Source organism: Dipodomys ordii, unplaced genomic scaffold, assembly GCF_000151885.1.
Source record: "Dipodomys ordii isolate 6190 unplaced genomic scaffold, Dord_2.0 Scaffold157, whole genome shotgun sequence".
NCBI classification, from domain to species: domain Eukaryota; kingdom Metazoa; phylum Chordata; class Mammalia; order Rodentia; family Heteromyidae; genus Dipodomys; species Dipodomys ordii.
The window spans coordinates 4,572,201-4,581,458 of NW_012267373.1; positions in this window are offsets into that span (position 1 = coordinate 4,572,201).

The window sequence follows — 9,258 nt, forward strand, 5'->3', positions numbered from 1 at the left end:
CATTTCTTATCAAGCATTGTTGCCTCCTCCTTTGTTTCCCCTTCCCATCCCTTTCCATCTCCTCCTGCCCCCAAAGTTATAAAGTTCAATTTTCGACATAACGACTTGTACATCTCATTGTTGCAATGGGTCCACCTGTAAATAGGGATATGGTCTGAGATTGTTAAAAGGAGAAAGTGTTGTTTCAGATTCTAGTTCACCACACATTTGTTAAGTCTACATTCTTGACATTGGAAGCTTTCTGAGACTTCTTTTTAAGAGGTGTTTCTATTGGCTTTTCACATGCAAGTGTGCATGCATTTGCATGTGTGTGTGTATGTATTGTTTTTGTTTCTGTTTTTGGCCAGTACCAAAGTTTGAACTGAGGGCATTGTGTTTGCTTAGTTTGCTTACTTGCCTGGCCACTTGACACCAACATGGAATTTTAGTGGTTATTTTGAAAATGATGTCTTGTGATCTTTCTGCTTGGGCTGGCTTTGAACTTTAGTCTTAGAGCTCTGGGTCTTCTGAGCAACTAGAATATCAACATGAGATACTGAAGATTTTTTAGGCAGAATGTTCTCAAAAGTTCTTCCATTTATTTAAAGAAAATATCAGCTAAATTATCCTACTGTACTTCTGATTTTTTCTTTTTATTATTATCATATTTTATCATCTTTTCATAGATTAACCTACTAGAAGTTATCCATGTATCCACATAGGCATTCATAGCAATTAGCTTAAAAATGTTTCATTATTCTGTTGCACTAGTTATTTAACAATACTTTGTAAAATTTCATATTAAATTCCAGAGTAAAGATCTTTAGTTGCAGTGACTATCTTAATTTATTATGATTTTCCACAATTATATGCATAAAAGCATCTTTAAAATTTGTACTACACTACAATATTCATTCTATTTTGCATACAATATAAAAGTAAAATTGTATTTTAAAAACTCTTAGTAGATAACATTGTATGAGGATTTCAAATATAGAAATAGTCTCCAATGTTAGTGTGGCTTACCCATTTTCAAAGCCAGAATATAACTTTCAGTGGTTTTTTGTAAACTCTTTCTGGAAATGCTTTGTTTCTTGTAAAAATAGAACTTATACTCAATCAATTAGATACAGCCAACAAAGACTACGTAACTAGGATTTATTGAGTTAAATCCAATAAAGCTACTCTATAACTGTAAATAATCAAATACCTCTTTGTTTCTTTTTTTGCTTCATCAAACTTCCTGCAGTGTTTCTTCAACAAATCATCCAATTCACTCTGGTGTGGAGCTGCTGGATAGGAGAATCGATGTTTGCCAAGACAAAATTTCTCAACATATACAAATGTTTGTTTATATTTTACATATGAATTTCAAAAGATAATAGTCATTGGTAAAAATAAAGAAGCAACCATAATGCTTGATAAGAAATGTACTCATTACCTTGCTCATGTGATTGTAACCCCTCTGTATAGTATTTTCACAATAAAAAAACTTATTTAAAAAAATAGAGAAGTCATCAGTGCATAGAAAAAATACATTTTTTTTCTGATTCCTTAAAGTTCTTATGTGACTACACTCGTTACGATTCATTTTTAACTTTCTTTTGGCTGGTTCATATTTTTATATCATTCTTTCTTTCATTTTTTATTGTGAAAATACTGTACAGAGGGTTTACAATTACATGGGCAAGATAATGAGCACATTTCTTGTCAAGCATTGTAGCCTCCTCTTTTGTTTCCCCTTCCAATCCCTTCCCATCCTCCCCCCCAGCCCCTCACCCAATTCTTTCTTTTATTTTTTATTTATTTTTAAAATTTTATTGTCAAGGTAATATACAGAGAGGTTACAGTTATATAAATAAGGTAGTGATTACATTTCATCTTTCTCCCTCCTTCCCTTCCCTCCCAATCGCCCCTCCCCAAGTTGTACAGATCATTTCCAAAATATTGCCTTGTGAGTATCACTGTTTTTTGGTTCCCCTGCTTTTCCTTTGTCTCAGCATTTTGTTTTTCCCCTTCTCTTACCTAATTCAGATAAATGTATATACAATACCCAGGGTACCAAAATCAAACACAGTGACAATAGGGGATGAACCTAGGGGGAAAAATACAAAAGAAAAAGAAATCACATAGTACATTGAGAACAACAACAAAAAACTCTTGTGTCCATGTCTTGGAGTTCATTTCACTTAGCATCTTCTTATGTGGTCATATGTATTGACCTATTCTAATCATTTGCTAAGATTATCCTAGATTTATACTACTTACTACAAATAAGAGGGACCATGGGACCTATGTTTCTTTGGGTGTGGCTTATTTCACTTAGTATGATTTTTTCCAAGTCCTTCCATTTCCTTATAAATGGGAGGTGTCATTCTTTCTGATGGAAGCATCGAATTCCAGTGTGTGTGTGTGTGTGTGTGTGTGTGTGTGTGTGTGTGTATCACATTTTCTTCAGCCATTCATCTACTGAGGGGCACCTGGGTTGGTTCCATATCTTAGCTATGGTAAATAATGCTGCAATAAACATAGTTGTGCTGGTAGCTTTAGTGTGGTCTTGTTTGTGGTCATTTAGGTAAATGCCCAAAAGTGGGATTGCTGGGTCATAGGGAGCTCTATGTGTAGTCTTTTGAGGAACTTCCATACTGCTTTCCAGAGTGGTTGAACAAGTTTACACTCCCACCAACAATGCAGTAGGGTTCCCTTTGGCCACATCTGCTCCAGCATCTATTGTTATTAGATTCTTGATTATAGCCATTCTAACTGGAGTGAGGTGGAATCTCAATGTTGTTTTTGTTTGCATTTCTTCTATGGCCAGAGATGTTGAGCATTTCTTCATGTGTATATTGGCTATTCTTATTTCCTCTTCAGAGAATTCTCTTTTTAAATCTTTAGTCCACTTATTAATTGGGCAGTTGTTTCTTTGAGGATTGGGGGGGGAGATTTATTTTTTGAGTTCTAAGTGTATTTTAGATAAAAAGCCCTTGTCTGTTGAATGACTAGTAAAGATCTTCTCCCAATTGGTGGGCTTTCTATTGATCTTGCTAGCTATGTCCTTTGCCATGCAGAAGCTCTGCAGTTTCATGCAATCTCATTTGTCCAACCTTTCTTTGATTTGGTGTGTTTCTGGGTTTTCATTAAGAAAATTTCAGCCTGTGCCAACGAACCCTAAAGTTTCTCCTATTTCTTCCTGTAATATTTTCAGGGTGTCTGCTCTTACCTCGAGTTTTTGATCCATTAGGAATTGATTCTGGTGCAGGGTGATATATAAGGCTCTAACATTAGTTTTCTACGGGTGTTTAACCAATTTTGCCAACACCATTTACTGAAGAGGCTCTCTTTCTTCCATTTTATTGTTTGGCTCCCTTATCGAAGATTAGGTGGCCATAGGTCTGTGGGTTCATTTCTGTGTGTTCAGTTCTATTCCATTGGGCTGACCCATATTTTTAATATAGTCTTTTGATTCTGGGTTTCCGTGACATCCACACAATGGATCGTTGTGTTCAACATGAATAACTTGCACACATATGCTTTTCAATGATACTGTTTGATATTTAGAAGAAATATACTAGAAAATTGTATTAAATGAAATAAGTCAGGCCCAAAGAAACATAGGTCCCATCGTTTCCCTTATTTGCAATAACTAGTATATGTCTGGGACAAGCAGAAAAGCTCAGATAAGATGATGTTAAGTGAAATGAACCCCAAGATAGGGACACAGTGTTTTTTTCTTCCTTGCTATTGCTAATGTATTTATAAGGTACCATGTGATTTTTTGGGACTTTGTATGTCCCTCCCCCATGGTATAACCCCTGTTTTCACTGTATTTGATGTTGGTATAATTTGGGGAGGGGAAGGGAAAAAACAAAATGTTTAAATAGGGATACAGATTGACCCATTGCAACAATGAGATGTACAAAATGCTATGTCGAAAAACAACTTTACAATTTAGGTGGGGAGGTGTAGTTGAGGAGGTGGGAGGGATAGGATAGTAAGGAAAAAACAAAGGAGGAGGCAACAATGCTCAATAGGAAATGTACTCATTACCTTGCTCATGTAACTGTAACCCCTCTGTACAGTATTTTCACAATACAAACCTCATTTGAAAAAAAGAAACATACTATTTCTCTTGCCTGATTGAAAGCATAAGGAGAAATTAGTGCTTCTTATTTTAATATGGATAGTCAGGCTAAGGCAGTCACAGGTACTATATGAATCACCTCACATAAGTTACCCTGATGTTCTGAGAAATCTCTAATCTGCTCCCATCAGCCTTCTCTCTGTAAGGGGGTTGGGTGTGTTGGAAGGTGCTCTGCAGATGGAGCTAACCTTCCCCAGTTGTGTCTGGATCACTGACATCTTTCATTACAGGAAGAGGCTCTAGGGCTGACTGTTACATTACCCAGACACAGGAAAACTTGGCTAACTAGATTTCCAATCTCATTCAATTTTCCCAAAAAGTTGAAAACTTTTAAAGTTCTGATAAAAAGTGATAGCTTACTTTTTTTTAAACTACTGGGGCATTTCAAAAGGCAGTCTATCATAAAAGTTTTAAAATAATAAGTAAAATTATAACTAAAGTTAGAGTATGTTATTTCAGATGGTAGGTGAATAGATACACAAGTAAGTAAATAATTACAACATGTTTAGAAATAATGTTACATCATTGTCTTTCCTTTCATTTTAATTTAGAAATATGTGGTTTAGAGAAGTAATATTAGCCATTTTGGAATCATTTCTAAAATCCTATTTACAAAATGAAAAATCATAGAGATTGTTTTCAGATTACCATATTCAACACTTAAGAACTAATTCTCAGTTACCTTTATGTCTATAGAAGTAAGGCCACCCAGAAATTTAATATTTCAGTGAACTTGACTCATACTTATTTTTAAATAACTTCCCAATTAAACTATAGAATTACAAAAAATATATTCTTTTTGGCCTTTCTTGGTTCTGGGTTTTGAATTAAAAGTTAAAGCTATATTTAGCCTACTTCAGGTAAAGAATTACATTCTAAAATGATACTGGATCTAAAGTATTTTTAGCATATGTAAGTTACAAAGCAACATTTTCTAGTCTTTAGAGATCAAAGAAAATTCATTTGGGGAGCAGAGTTGGCTCCAAGTCATCACAGGCATAGTAGTGCCAACTTCAAATTGATAGTGGGAAGTGCATGAATCCAATGTGCTGTAGGTGTACATTTACAGCTCTAATTGAAGCTTACCCTAAGTCTCTGCAGGGTAGTGTGCAAGCAGGAACACCTGCTTTTCATTTGAAAGTTGACAGGTCATCAAACATTAGTGGTTTCTGCTTAGTTCATAGCATTCTTTTCTCTGATCCAATTTTACTTTCCTTCTGCGCATTTCACTGTGAGTTAATTTTTCAGCTGAATGTCCAGCCTAGTTTTTACGTTAAGAACCACTATGTCTCTTACCTTTCTGTCCCTATTTGGCTTGTTCTACCATCAGTTTCCTTTCTTTTTTTTTAATTTTCAAATTCTGTTTGTCACTTGCTACTCACCACTGCCCTCCTGATACATCCCACCAAATACCTTTACCACCAAGAAGAAAAATAAAGCTTGAATTTCATTACTTGTAAATGGAGGACAGAGGAAAACTCCTTTGTTTTTATATCCACAGATTCCCTTGGCTTTTATTCCACTTTAGAAGTATAAGATGAGTGTATCCAGCATAGAAGCAGGTTTTACAGAAGGAAGAATTACAGGAAATAGTTCTGAGCACATATGGAAAGACCAACTTCTGCCCACAGTGCAGGTACAGAGTGGACTTACATAACTGACAATCATTCCTTTCCCAGAAGTTTGGCAAATAAGAAATATTTTCTTTTCTTTTTTGGGGGGTCCAGTCGTGGGGCCTGAACTCTGGGCCTGGGCGCTGTCCCTCAGCTCTTCAGCTCAAGGCTAGCGCTCTACCACTTGAGCCACAGCGCCACTTCCGTCTTTTTTTTCTTTTTGCTTATGTGGTGCTGAGGAATTGAACCCAGGGCCTCAGGCATGCAAGGCAAGTGAGCCACCTTCCCAGCCCAGAAATATTTTCTTTAATTTTGATTTCTCCCAGCACCTACTAGGTTCCAAAGACACCATGCAAATAGCAAAGAGAAATAGAATCTACTTTTCCTAGACTCAAATACAATTGCTATGTAATTTTTAAAATATCTAAGTACATGTTTTGCTCTTTATCTTTACAACAGAGTGGTTAAGTTACTTCAAATATTATTGAAAATTTACAAATAGATACATACATGTAAATAAAGTTAGCCACAAAAGTGGATGTTGGTTTCAGCACTAAGTAAAGAAACACATTTGATTCAAGGATTCTCAGTTCTTCTAATTTGAGCTTGCCTCTAGTAATATAGATTTGCCCTGTCTCATGTCTTAGCTCAATGATCTGGATACCACCTCACAGGTGGGGCCCGCTGTCTTGGGACAGTTGGGTAGGGAGGACTGGTTTCTATGCTTGACAACAGAGCTTCCTCAGCTTCAACCATTCCAAAGGTTGCCCTTGGGGCTGAGTGGATGAACACTGTCATCATTTTGCCATCTCGGTTACAAGGTGAGTAGTTCTCTACCGCAATTCTTGGAAAATAAATCAGTAATAACAAGGTGATTTCCCCCCGTCTAGTCTTGGGATCAAGCTCTCTGTGACAGTGATGTAGGAGCATCTAACTTCCTGGTCATTCTTGCTGCAGGTTTTAAGCATGCATTCAGGTAAAAGGGAAAGCCAGGGGAAGTCTGGCTTAGACTTCTTATTGAACTGAGCTTCCAGAAATCAGGATAGATATAAACTACACACTATTGTGGAAATTATTGTTATTATTTGTACATTAAGTCAGTAACACTGAGACAAACTTTCACCATTCAGTGACCTTGTATCTTATATTCACAATAGCTGGATGCTGATGGCTCACACCTCTAATCCTAGCTATTCAAGAGGCTGAGATCTGGGATCATTCTCTGAAGCCAGCTTAGGCAAGAAAATCCGTGAGACACTTATCCACAATTTACCACCAAGAAACTGGAAGTGGAGCTGTGGTTCAAGTGGTAGAGCACTACCCTTGAGAAAAAAAAAATGCTGGGCAACCATACCCAAGCCCTGAGATCAAGCCCGAGGATAGATATTTATAAAAAAAGAATAAATGATGACCAAACCCAATCATTCTACAACCCAAACCTAATGAGAAAAAAATATATAGGTTGGAAAAAAATCCCCTATATTAAATGGTAGACACTGTCCAGGAAGCTAGACATTTAGATAGGAAATATGAATGAACACAATGCTCAAGAAATTCATAGTCAAGTAAAGGAAAATATTAAATGTTACAGAACAGAATTCTTTGGACTACAACGGGGGAGAATAGTAAAGTTCTTATAGAGAAATTGATGACATACCTAACTTAGTATTGAGAGTAAGACAGTAGGTAGAGGAAGACTTTCTAAATGAAGGGTCATCTGAGCTGAACATTGAGTACATGGGTTAGCAGTGAATGACGTAGAGAGATTAGGAGTTGAATAGTTGACAGATGTGAAAAACCACAACTGACTGCACATTTTTCAAACAGCAAGTGGCTTGATGTGTAAGGAGAGAAGGTGGGAGATAGACTCCAGGGAGAAAGGAAACTGGTCCCAGTGTGACTGCAACAGTCCTTAAAAGCAACAGAGGGAAAGAGAAGATGAAGTCAGAATAACATTGAGATCTCGACCTACCATATCTGGATTTGAAGTGAAGTAAGAGGACTACAAGACAGAATATGTGGAATATCTTGAGGAAGACAGAAAATGCAAGGGAAAAGCTCCCAAATTGAATGTAACCTAACAACAATGTGATTTTAGCTTCTCAGACCTGCATTGGAATGCTGCCATACAACATTGTAAGACATAAATCTGTGCTGTTTTAAGCCACTCAATTTGTAATAATTTATTACAGCTATAATACAAAACTAGCAGGGGTGACAAACTTATTTGGTTGTAATAAATTGCAAGAAAGATGATGAAGCAGGCCGAATTCATTGTGTCTCTCTCAGAGTGATCTGGTTATAAACCATAGTTTGTCCCTTCCTTTCCTTATCGTTGTTGCACTGGTAAACTAAAATCAATTTATTAAGCAAATTTCACAGGTTTATAGGTATTTAGTTCCTCATGCATTTGTTTGTGCATTTCAAAAGGAAGCATCAAAGCTGGTGTTTTACAATTTACCATGGTTGCATTAAAATTGCATGTCAAAATACAGAAAAAATACTTTTCAAGATCACAAACTGTGATAACTAGTATCAGTTCAATATCGTGTGAAATCATCTAGGAAAATGAACTGGTTTTGATAGACAAATGCAAAATATAATGTATTAAATTAAATGAATTTATCTTAATGAAGTTTCATTTGTATCAACATTATTTTGTACAGGAATAACATTACAATTCAGTTAATTAGATTTAACCATCCTAGAAAATATGATGCAAATTTTCATGCACATTTTAAGTGTGCCATAACTCCCTTGTAATTCATTAGAGATTAAATTTATATGTCCAAATATATTTGTTGATTTAATATGTGTGTTAAATTCCACAGGTTGATAATGAATGGTGACTTCTATCTGTCAGTGGCATTATTTCATCAAAAAGTCTATGAAATATTTTTGTTTTTTCCAAATAAATGTATTGTGTGACAGGATTTGCTAATAAGCTGACACTTTAACAATAATCCTTATGAAAATTCACATAAGAATAAACATTATTTAATGCCAAAATTTGAGCAACTAATCAGTAATTTAATTCTATTGTTTCAGCATGCATGTAAAAAAGCCATCTAGTGATTGCAATAGAAGAATTTCTGGTTCATCCTAACTTTTTTTTTTTGCTTTAAAACACAATTTTTAATCTGGATTTAGGGTTTAATGTTCAACTCATATTTTTTTCTTAAATTAAAAAACATGCAGGGTCTTCAGTAGACTGTAAAATGAAGGAGAAGCTTAGCTTTACTGTGGAGTCTGAGCTGGGTGTAACCTAACTAGCTAGAGGATATGCAATTTTTTTTTATTTAATTTTATTTTATTTGTGAACATACTGTACAAAGGGGTTACAGTTACATGGGCAGGATAATGCGTACATTTCTTACCAAGCATTACAGCCTCCTCCTTTGGTTTACCCTTCACATCCCTTCCCAGTCTCCCCCCTCACCCCCAATCCTAATCCTTCTCCTTCCCCCCCTTCCCCCCTCCCCCCCACACACCGACGTTGTAAAGCTCGTTTTGGACATGACAACT